Source organism: Lepisma saccharinum, chromosome 22, assembly GCF_977018435.1.
Source record: "Lepisma saccharinum chromosome 22, izLepSacc3.1, whole genome shotgun sequence".
Lineage (NCBI taxonomy): Eukaryota > Metazoa > Arthropoda > Insecta > Zygentoma > Lepismatidae > Lepisma > Lepisma saccharinum.
Genome location: NC_139250.1, coordinates 9,243,249 through 9,255,863, shown reverse-complemented (window position 1 = coordinate 9,255,863; position 12,615 = coordinate 9,243,249). Strand labels below are relative to the sequence as shown.

Genomic DNA, 12,615 nt, shown 5'->3' with positions numbered 1-12,615 from the left:
CCCCCCTCTATACGGATGCTGCACGGGGGGTGATAACAGTGCCCCGTTCCTTCCGGCACCCTTGTTCATTTCCAAACTCGGAACAAGTCTCATTTCTGTTGGCTCTGCAGGGATATATATACTCTTTGCTTGTAAACATTAGTTGGTAGCAAAAAGATTTTGTTTGTGAATCCGAGATGTCTGTTTGCGTAGTTAAAGTGGAACTGGTGGGTGTAATTTACCCCCCGTCATCCACCGTTCTCCAGAGGGTTGCGGGCGGGATGAGGCATGGCTGTTGTTGTATCGCGTAAAAGCGAGATGAAAGCTTGATGAGCTGTATTAGTTTTGTTTTTGATTGACGCAGTGTTTGTGGGATGCGATCTCTCTCTCTCTCTCTCTCTCTCTCTCTCTCTCTCTCTCTCTCTCTCTCTCTCTCTCTCTCCCAGGGAAACTGCGTCAGTAAATATGCTGCTTTCATATATTGGGAACGTCAGTCTTGATAATTGCATGACACGTATGGAAACAGGCCGCTTTAAGAGATGCGTGGCAGAGCGGGCTAAGTGGTCGCGTTTTAATCTCGCCACCAAAGTACCCGGGTTCGATTCCCGGCCTGGACATGGCTATTCATGAGTTTTATCTATCCATCACTCATTCTCATCGTCACGATATCCAAAAGTGGCATAAAAGCGACATAAAACAACGTTAATTTTAAGTCCACTATATGCCCAGATAGTTGTATTTCTATTTTGGCTATTCGCAAAGATCAGGATGAAAGACTTAACACAAGCCCCGTAGAGGATTATGGTGGCTGTGAGTCCAGACGCCAGGGCTCCGGTAAAAGACCTCACTTGTGCAAAGTGAGGTCCGTGGTGTACGACTTGTGAGGGAGGTTGACATTTGGGTATCTTGATAGCACGAGCGTATATTACAGGCTAGCTAGGCTATCTGCGAAGCCTGATGCCTAGAAAATAAAATACTAAAGAAAAATCTATTAGAAACTGTGAAATAACCTGATTTCAAAAAGAAGGTAATGGTGATTCTGAAGTTGGCAACCTGACTTCCTAGGAGTTGGCAACCTGACTTCCCAGGAGTTGGCAACCTGACTTCCCAGGAGTTGGCAACCTGACTTCCCAGGAGTTGGCAACCTGACTTCCCAGGAGTTGGCAACCCGACTTCCCAGGAGTTGGCAACCCGACTTCCCAGGAGTTGGCAACCCGACTTCCCAGGAGTTGGCAACCCGACTTCCTAGGAGTTGGCAACCCGACTTCCTAGGAGTTGGCAACCCGACTTCCTAGGAGTTGGCAACCCGACTTCCTAGGAGTTGGCAACCCGACTTCCTGGAGGTTGGCAACCCGACTTCCTGGAGGTTGGCAACCCGACTTCCTGGAGGTTGGCAACCCGACTTCCTGGGGGTTGGCAACCCGACGTCCTGGGGGTTGGCAACCCGACGTCCTGGGGGTTGGCAACCCGACTTCCTGGGGGTTGGCAACCCGACTTCCTGGGGGTTGGCAACCTGAGTTCTTATGAGCTGACCACGTGAATTTTTATAAGTTTTCAACCTGACTACCTTTGGGATGGCAACGTGGCTTCCTTGAAGACGTCAAGAATGAGCTTAGTCTTCTCCATTCCTCCATAGCCTAGGATCAGGTGTCATAGTGACACAGTCCAGTTCTTAGACTCAGCATACGCCACTACTCGATAGTCACCCAAATCATCCCGTGGATAAAGTGACGACACTACTAGTTGAGGCCAGTGTATCACCTATTCCAATATTAATGTGTGATACGAAGATATCCAACCCACGTGGAGTGTGTCTGGATGGAAACCAGTGCATTGTATCTTCACGAGAAAATTACAGTTGCTGTTGAATCGTTAACATGAACTCTCAAATTCGTAAAAGTTATACCGGGTGTTTCAAAAATAATTGAGGGGTTACAATACAAACATTTATTGCAAGTAAACTATTGAACTTACGTTAATGAAACCAGTCCAGGACGTTCGAGGATTGCAAACAGTTTGTGCGTGTATCTTTTGTTAAGCTGACAGTTCGCATCCCTGACGCTAGGCGACACTGAAATCACCCACATCACTCAGTGTTTAGTGCAATTGTTTGGTCCCCAAGATCACCAGACCTTACACCGTGTGACTTCTTTTTGTGGCGTTCCCTCAATGACAGAGTATTCGTCCCACCGATGCCGCGTGATATCGCAGCCATAAGGGAGCGTATCATCGCAGGGATAGACACTATCGACAAGCCCATGTTGACGCGAGTGTGGCAAGAATATAGACTGCCGTGTAGATGTGTGCCGTGTCACCCGTTGTGCACACATTAAACTTTTGTAGGTGTAAAAGGGAAACTGTTTTTAGTTCCTCGGTCGTTCTGCACTGGTTTCATTAACCTAAGTTCCATAATTTACTTGCAATAAATTTTTGTTATTATGAAACACCCGGTATTACTCTTGTGCATGAATCTCTGGGGTAGCATCGTCAGATTCTTAATCTTTTAGATAAGCAAATTTTGTACAGGGTAATTCAAAATTAATGGTGGAACTTTACACAGTTATGGCATTACTATTTATGATAGAAAATCAAGTATCTCTGAAACACACGTATTTCTCTATAGTGGACAAGCCAGTAATGAGAAACAAGAGGATTTAGTTTGAGGGATATCAGCGCGTTTTTCAATCAGTCCCTAAGTAGGGACTTTTACTTCCGACCGTACCAGATGCGGGGGAAGACCCGTATCATCACTTGGCAACATTGTGGAAAGTACGTAATGTCGTGCCGCAACACGTTCCCAGTACCCCCTTTGTGAGAAAAAAAATCCCGATTGGTCCAGGGAAGCTTTGCGTGCGAGAGGCAATAGAATACCGCACGAAGGAGTATTTCTCCTTGGAATCGCCGCTTCTCTTTTCCAAGAAGGGAGGGAGAATATATTGGTCCATTTGGCCGGCAGAACGACGCAATAACGCGAGAGTCATTACCCGAATATTTTAGCATCAATGGCCAAATGATATTTTTCTGGGGGAAATTGCGTGGTGGTCGGCGGCTATTGGTTTGTCTATATATTTTGGAGGCCCGGGTATTAACCTTCGGTGAACGGTACCCGATGTCGGAAATATTGCTTTAGGTTGGAAGCATGGGTATAATTCTGGTCGGCCGTAAACTTCGACTCTTAAGATGGTTCACGGCGGAGTTTTCTGCCCGTTCCATAAGGTGGCGTCGTTTGTTTTCGTTTTATGCCGTTAGGTAGCGTGTGTGCTGATCGAAAACCCTTTTAGTTCAAGATTGATTCTCTTCACAAATTGAATATAAAGATATAGTGCATTTGGTTATTCATCTGAAGTACTAATAATGAGGCTCTATACTCGGGAGCACGCAGTTAGGCGGAATTCGCGATGTTGCAACATTTCCTCCCCGAACGCATTCTCACCTTTGGATTGGCTTGGAGGTTTATGACAGTGCACTTCTCGTGTGGCATCAATATTTGTCGGAAAGCTCCGTCTTGACAATTCAGTGGCACGGATGTTTTTCTTCGGAGTGAGGCAACACTGTTTTGGCGAACGTTGCCACACTGTGTGTGCGTGAAGCAGCGATCCTTGACCCTCGCATGTTTACCTTTACCACATGTGAACGAACGCACTTCCACCCTGCTGCCAAATTACATGGTATAAACCTGATTACCTCCCACTTTTCGTTGATTTTTAATTTATTGCACATCAGAACATAGGCTATTTGTGCCTGCCACTCAGTGTCTGAATAAACCCCTTCACTGAAACAAAGTGGAAACAGGACCCTAAGAAGGAAAATATCATCTATGTTAATAATTTCCAAATCATTTTGTGAAATTAAGACTGTCTTAGTCTAATATTAATAACGCCAGTGGTCTCGGGTTCAAATCTCGGCCAATTTCATCATATCATCACTCATCCTCATCTTCGCGATTAGCCAAAAGTGGCAGAAAAGCAATGTAAAATAAATTCAATCAAACTACTACTATGGGCCTGCAAATGTAATGCTCCGCTTTCATTTTATGTCTAGACTTAAGATAAGCCAATATTTGATAAAATATTTTGTTCTATTTGGTGATCGAGTAAATATTAGATTGATTTTTGATTCGTATTAGACTAGATCTAATTTTATAGTCGCAAGCAGTGAAGTAAAATCGTCAAGTAGAAGTGTTAGGTGTGACCCTTTCTGAACACTACGAAATGTCGACCTGTCTTCTACGTAGGACACCATGGGCTGCATTTTGCAGACTGAGGTGGCTCTGGCATTTGCACTCACGGCCAGTATAATTGTGCGACTGGTGTGCTGTCCATTTGTGTTTGATTTCAATTGGTTTATTTTACTTCGCTTTTCTGCCTCTTTTAGTAATCATAAGTATGAGTGAGATGAATTTGATAAGGGGAGATTCGCAAAGACGACCCATGCCCAGACAGATATTTTAAAACTGGACCCTTGGAGTCGTTTCGTGCTGTGCTAACCACTCCGCTATTGAGGTCAACAATTTTGTTTGTCCTTATCCACTTTAATCTTATCACCTTTCATCTCAATCTTCGCGACTAGCCAAAAGTGGCAGAAGAGCGAAGTAAAATAAATCAATTAGTCAAAATCGTAAAAGATCACTACCTCGCTTATCGATTCGGAATATCACAGAGTTGTAAGAGGCGGTTTTAATGTCAACCGCGAGTTACCTGATTGAAATCACAGAACAGAAAGCCAGGGAAGTATGATCACGTGCTTTCTTCAGCCGTAAAATATTCCTCGGATGCAACGTGACGGGCCAACAGCTCAAAAAACCCAGCGGACTGGAAAAATGGAGCCCTGGTATTTGCCAAGTGATGACGGGGCAGCTGACGGAGGCAATCCACCTGTGCCATTTGTCTGCGGGAGCGGGACAAGACTACCGCATTAGCTCCTGTCAACAGTTGGCGGCCCCATCTGACGTTCCGAGGGAGTCATCCTCGTTGCTGGAAACTGATCCAAGCGCACCACGAGCTAGGAGGGGATAGAAGTTCCATGTTTATCTTCTGGAGGACAAGATTTATAATTGTGGTTTCAAGAGGTTGACTGTTTTTTGTTCAGCATGTCCCAGGTTGGACATTCGTCCGGCTAATTTCTCCACTCCTTTCGTTCTGTTCAGTCATGCACTCTATATTCTGTATCTTTCTCTCACTCTTTCCTCCTTTTCATTATTTACTCCGTACTCTTCCATGCCCTTCCTCCGTCTCTCTTTTTTGTATTATCCGTGTTCGTCCTTCTCTTCATTCAGTACGTTTACTTTAATTTTCTTCATCTCTGTCCATAATAACATTGGTCTTCCTGTTTTCCATTCGCTCCACATGTTCCATTACCGTTTTTACTCACTATATCTCTCTCTCTGCATATTATCAGTGTTCTTCCTTTTCTTCATTTGCTTCACCAGTTTTTCTCTCCTCTTTCTCCCTTTCTTATATTTTCCATGTATCTGTTTCTCTTCATTCACACTGCAATCTTGGTGTAATTTCTCACTCTGTGACTCTCCATTTCCTTTATCCGTCTCTCCATACTATTATTGTTCTTCCTGTCTTACATTCGCTCCACATGATCCATTACAGTTTTTACTCACTATATCACTCTTTGCATATTATCAGTGTTCTTCCTTTTCTTCATTTGCTTCACCAGTTTTTCTCTCCTCTTTCTTATATTTTCCATGTATCTGTTTCTCTCCATTCACACTGCGGTCTTGGTGTAATTTCTCACTCTGTGACTCTCCATTTCCTTTATCCGTCTCTCCATACTATTATTGTTCTTCCTGTCTTCCATTCGCTCCACGTCTTCCATTTCCGTCCTCACTATCTCTCTATCTCATTCTCTCCATTCACTCTTATGTAATTCTTCATTTTGTGACACACTTTCAATGCCATTCTCCTTACTTTCTTTCGTTAAAACTTCACTATTCCATGCCTGTCATGCCTTACTCTTTATCCTTCCACACTACCCCTGTTCTTCCTTTCTTTTCTTCAGTCGCCCTCACTGTCCAATGCCTTCCCCATACCCCAACTCACACAAGTCGTTCCATCCACTCAACCTCACGTACACGTATTACAACCTGAACAGAATTTTGCAGATTAACGAGGCTCTGGCGTCTGGACCCGTGGCCAGTATAATCCTCTGTGGGACTTCTGTTTGTTACGATCAAGAAATTTTGGTAAATTTTTGTGATCTTCATTTTTGTTTTTGACGGCCCTCGTATAAATTCTTTTGGAGTTCTAATCTTTTTGAATGTATATTTTATCCTTGTTAAAATTGTAACGCAGTTTCTGCCAAGCGAAAAAGAACGCAAAGCAAGTTGAAGCTTGCGTTCTTTTCTTTCTTATCAACAATGGGTTCTTTTTCGTTCGGCGCTGCGCGGTTTTGTAAGTTTTGCTGCATTGTGTTTCTCGATATGCTTTTTTCGAAGGGGTAATTGTTAAAGCTAAAAATAACTTTCCAAATGTCCAAATCTTTTGTTGAGGAATAGAATTGCGCAATCCCGCGAGTATAAATACCAGCCGTTTCGCTGGCAAAATAATCAGTATATCAGTAGATTCCGGAATCTTTAGGTGATTAAATCGCTGGTCGAGGTCCAGGGCTGGGAGAATACGGGCGTTGTGTGGGGAGTGGCTGGTCAGCTCTCCCTTCGACAATGTCCGAGGTTTTCCGTAAGCCACCTTTCAGGATTTGTGCTGGTCAGCATGATCCTTAAAGGGAAATTTGGCAGGCTTATAAATAATTTGATTCATACATAAATATTTAATCTTAATAATTTAAACTTTGAAATTATTCATACATTTTAAATTCTGTCGGAGTTGTCACTGGTCAGTGTGGCTCCGATGTAAATTCAAATTAAATAAATTAGGCTCATCAAAGATATACATCCTTCCCGTCAAGTTATTTTTTTTTATTCTAAATCATTCTGAATTCTCCTGGTCAGGAGGTTCAATTAAATAAATTTGATTCTTTTTTAGTTTAATCCGAGAGCATACCTCTGGTCAGAGGGTGTCTTTTAAATCTGATAGCTTATATAGTTTTCATGTCCGTTTTAAAGTCTGAGTATCCGGAAAGTTGAGGAAGGTTTATGGTTTCTCTTATTTAGGTTTATATTAGATGTAATTTTGAAACATCTATAATAGGTGACCGGTCGTATATAAGTTTTTCTAGAAATCATTTAATGTAAAAGTCTATTGTTTTGCTTTTGCAATGTGAGTAGCCAAAAAGGGTAGACATAGAGTCCCCTATTATGTTAAGGAATTCCACGTGGACATTTGTAATTTGTGGCCGAGATATGGCTTTGATGTTGGGTAGAGAAAGGCTCCCCTTATATTTTGTTATGAATGTTTTTGGAGGTTGACCCTGAAGATGGTAGTTTACCTCATGAGTTCTAGAGAACATAATGGAGATGTGAAAATATGACAAAAGCACGAATAGGAATTTACGGATAGATGTTTTTTGTAAATTTTTCTTTGGTTTTGGTTAATAGAAATTTTGTCGACCTTACTGAGTAATTTGTCTTTCGAGGGGACCGAGCCGGTGTGTTGTGTGTCTTGGCAACGGGCTGACGGCCTTGTTTGTTGCATATTGTGTGCTGTCCATGTGTGTTCGTGATTGTTCCTTCATCCACCTTATCACCATCCATCCTCGCAATGAGCCAAAAGAACCGCAAAGTAAAATAAATAAATCAGTCCTGGTTACAAGCCCTTTCCTCTTTTACAACGATGTGAACACGTGTAGTGTAAATAATATACGGTACTGAAAAGTATCATATTGGAGATGTAACATATTATTATGATTACACTCATTCAGTAATTAAGTTGTGAGATTTATTTAAATGTATAGTGATGAAAAATTTTGTTTTCTTAAGCGCGGGGAAAAAATACAATAAGTTATAAATTATTCGGTGGGCTCGAACCCCACAGGCCCATGTAAGTTGGCGCCACTGGTTCTATTCTATGACATCCACGTAGTTTGCAAATGCAAATTGCTGCAGAACAAATTACACATCTCTGTAGTTTCTCTATCACTACTTCCCTTCCTATTGTGAATATATTTGGGCACTTTATCTTACCTTGCGTTAGTTTCTTTAATGGGATATAGAGAGAGGTAGACTTTAATGTTGTTTGTGGATCTAAAAAGATACATGTAGGTCTCTTATGTAATTATTTGTTGAAGAGTCTCGACTCTTGCACGATTGTTTCAAACAGGAGACACCTTGGCTTGATTACAGAGACTAGCAAATGTCTGACCCACTAACAAGAATTTTAAATCTCTCCTCAAACAAATTATCGATCTTGCTCGCTTCGACATTCACAATGCTGAGATAAATTGAAGGTCGCGTTTGAATGACCCGAGAGAAGGTCAGACATGACGTCTCCCTAATGTATCCTCTCATTACTTTCTCTCCGGACCCCGCCGTGTGCGTTATGAATTCATTTCCCGTCCGTGGGATTTGAAAATGAAAGGTTTTGAAGCTATTATCAGATTCTAAGTCTCCCGTGGTGAAATGAATCCTTAACTGAAATTGGATAGCACGAATGCAAATCCAAGTGATAGAATGAGTCGTAGAATAAGTGCATTGTGATGGAGGTTTTATACTCGTTGGCCGCGGACAAATGTTTGAATGCTTAAAGAAATATGGAGTCTAATAGTTTATTTATATCTTTCCAGACGTTTTGTCTCTTTGGCTCCATCGCTTGAAGTAAATGTAAGCGGTTGTAGCGAATAGTCTTCACTTCTGGGGTGTAAGGGTTGACGTTCCTGTTAGCACCAAAATGTCAAAATTCTCTTCCACGTAGTACATCCTGGACTGCATTTTCGCAGACTAGCGAGGCTCTGGCGTCTGGACTCTCAGCCAGTATATCCTTACCATCACTCGCAGCCAGTTTATTCCTCCATGGGGCCCGTGTTGTGTCTGTCCGTGAGTGTTTGTCCCTTCATCTTTCTCATCACTAGGGCTATTATTTTGATGACCTTAAAATTACCAAAAAAATACCTTTAAAAAATGCATTTATGACCTAACACATGCAAGAAAATGCCCTATAAACTTAGAAAAATGACCTAAAAATTCTGAAAGATTTGTAAAACAAATTTATAAACTACCAAGAGAAATTCAAATTACAAATTAACGTTACAGTATCTATCACATGTTCATTGCGTATGGTAGTACAAGTAAGAAAGTTCACATTTTGTCATCTTTTACACTTTAAGTACTGAGTTGCAGTACACAACGAAAATCATATGCAAATTTTCAAAAGTGAATGATTGTCGGACAAGAGAGCCTTGTACATGGAAAAATTTCTCTCGACGTCTACCGACACAAGGAGCGTACGTGAAATGAACAATATCACTTGCTGTTAAGTCACTTTCAAGTCCATGGAGTGCAAATTATTTCCCTGACAAAATGTCCGATACAGAGCATAAAACTTTGTACCCCTTGTTTTTTAACAATAATCCGTCTGGCGACAATAAATTTACTGATAGAGGGGGAAATCACATTGTTTGAGCTGAATTGTTACACAACGGCTTGTGTCAACAATACTGCACAGAATTTCTTTGTTTCTTCAAACACAGTCGTTCAGAACTGCGCTGAAGACAATGAGACGAGAGTCGGGAACCTCTCTTCTTCAAAGGGTTACATTTGCATGTACAATTCCCCTTCTTTCACCATAATGAAGGAAAATGCATAATATGACTTTTAAAAGGCCGAAAAATGAAAAACTATTTAGAAAGTTTAAAAAATTACCTTTACTCCAAAAGGGTCAAACATGCAAAAGAAATGCCCGAACAAAGGCATCCCAATTTATTCACTTACGTGTAAAACACGTTCCTATCTACTTATGCAATGTTTCTGCCTTACCAAAAAAATGATGCATTTGCATCAAAATCCTAGCCCTACTCATCATAAATCCTCATCTTTGCCAGGTCCTAAGGAACCCTAAGTCCATAATAAGAATCCAGACATTTATAAGAATTAGTTTGATGATATAATAGAGACTTTCTCTCATGGTTGTTCCTGAAGTCTAATCCACTTCTAGGAGTAAAACAAAAATTCTAATTATTATAACATGATTGACAGAGTAATTCAAACTACAAAGAAAAAAGTAGTTATCACAAGTTGTCCATTAAAAAGCAAAATACCATAGATATATCTTTTTAAATACGGCTAGACTCGTGTCTGCATCTTTCACATGCAATAGAAATGAATTGCGAGTGAGAAATCGTTCCTTTTTCCTTTGGAAACTAGCCCAAGGAAGCAGCATCGATCCATTCTGGCTGTGTTCAATACAAGTGTTTGCTAACATTGAATTGGGACACGTCGCGGTGCTGACCACACCCATCTACGACGTGTATCAGTGAGAACGTGCTCTTCTCGTGACTTCCAGAATACAGAGGGAAGGGACATGGATGGCTATACCGAACCTCCAACAAATTCCCATTTAAAACAATCGCGAAATCGCCCAGAAGGTGGAATCGAACCACTCTGGTGCTAACCAGCTGCAGGTTTGAAGCCTGCACTCCGGACCACCGAAGTTCATCTGGGCAACAGTCCACTTGCTGCGTCGGGTATATATAGGGGTGAATAAGGCCGACTAAGCGCCCGTGAGAGGTTAGGGTTTCACTTCCGTTACAATTTAATTTGAAAATTCACGCCAACCTCTTCCCCACTTCTCATCCTGTTGTAAATTTCTTCAATTTTTCATTATGATGTTTTTAAAATTTTTAAAAATGCTAGTACACTGCAGTACTTTGTAACTAATTTCATTGTATTTTTACATGAAGCGAGAAATCTCAATATATTGCAATGCTTTGTAATTAACATCAGTTGATTTTCTTCAGTTTTCATTATTATAAAATCATTTTATAATAATTAGTATTTTTGTTTATTTCAGAAAGCTGGTATGTTGCAATACTTTGTAAATCACTCATATATACCTACACACACACATATATTAGTTTTTATGGAAATGCTAGTATGTATTAGTGTTTTTTTATTATAAATCTGTTTCATATCCACATAAGCTAATAAGGACATACAGTTTAAAATGATCTGAACCACTTGATTTCAAGGTGACAAAAGTTATCGGGAAGACCCTTGTGTTAGTTGTATTTTTTGTTGGTTATACTTCTGTATACTAGGAATTTGCCTTCGACTCCGAATCCAAAATTATCCGAAAACGAATGCTAGATCCGAATCTTAGATATGATGTACAGTCGGAGAAAAAATTAGCTGGGCCACGGGACCTAGAATTTCGTAACGTCTTAAAGCCTGTTGTTTATGCAACCCAAATAACAAATTATTCGCTTAAGTTTGCCTGGAGGATCTGAGTTCTCGGGAAGGATTGAGCATTGATAGCATGAGTCACGTGACTCATGCCCCAGTCCAACAAACAGCAGCTGGGTGCTACGTGGCCTCAAGAAGAAAATTTCAGCAATTGGTTTCTTAACAAGAGCTTCTCGTAAGGAAATATTCTTTCGAGTGATACTAGTCATTGTCAAGAAGGTTCACTGAAATGATGGTTCTCATCACCGACCACATGCCACACGTTAATTGTTTAAGTCTAGTTTATGCACTGGACCTACAGATTAAAGTGGGATCCGAACCAAATGTTCCTCTATCTGGTATTGAATTCGGAAGTCTTTGATTACATGTCGAAGACGTTATCACTACGCCATCGGAGAGGCAATGGAACGCCTTGAGAAAGAGACGAGTGAATCCATATTTGGCGTAAATTTTAAAAATAAGACAATATTTTGTCGTCACTGTTTCGAACCATGGGAGAGGCATAGATTTTTTGTCCCATCGTCCAATTCACGAGTTTATAATTTTTCCTCACCGACACGATTAACAGGAGTGGTAGAAGAAAAGCGAAGTAAAATAACTGAAACAGAAATAAAAGGAGAAAGCGAAACAAATTTTATCCATAATATTCTGTAGTCGCTTCAGTCGTATTCACGGAATGTTACCTTTAAAGAAAGCCGTGGTCTTTAACTTGTCTTTTCCCCTTCCTTTGTGGTCCCGATTCCTCTGTCACGATTGGTCTAAAACTAATTAATGCGACGTTAATTAAACAATCCAAACAACGAAACAATGCACAATCAACTGCACAAATTGTTTTCGAACAGGAAAACAATTGAGATGCTGTAAAATTAAGCAAGATGCAGTAATAAAGTGGGAATTTGGTACGGTATAGAATTAAATCGGTGAAGATGTTCGATTTGATTGGATGTTTGTTATTTAGTGTCGATATTCTTTCACTTTTGACAAATAGCGACGATGAAGATGAGTACTGAGTGATTATATGATGACATTGATTAAGGGACACTCACCAAGAACACCCATGGCCAAGCCGAGATTCGAACCAGTTGGCCATGCTGTCGTAGCGTGCTGTGCTAACCACTCCCACACGGAGGTTGGTTAGGAGTGGACATTATACCATATTTTGTGTGCGAAATTGGGATCAATGAATGGAATGACTAGGCATATTTTATTATTAATATATTCATATCATAATATCACGTCATATTATTCGGCACGAAGTAACATCAGAGACATTCAATCTTGGATTTTTGCCTTTCAACTAGTTCTTCGACTTCAGGTTAATCACATCAATAAGA

At 40.8% G+C, this 12,615-nt stretch overlaps 1 protein-coding gene and 1 non-coding gene across 4 annotated transcripts in view; one reads left to right on the top strand and one right to left on the bottom strand.

Moving 5' to 3' along the window:
* Eip63E (cyclin dependent kinase Eip63E) overlaps window positions 1–12,615 on the top strand; it is a 534,609-nt gene that overhangs the window by 323,885 nt on the left and 198,109 nt on the right. The gene's annotated exons all lie outside the window — the stretch shown is intronic.
* On the bottom strand, window positions 10,455–10,541 carry TRNASTOP-UCA (transfer RNA opal suppressor (anticodon UCA)). Its single transcript has one exon. It is a non-coding gene; the product is annotated as a tRNA-Sec (tRNA).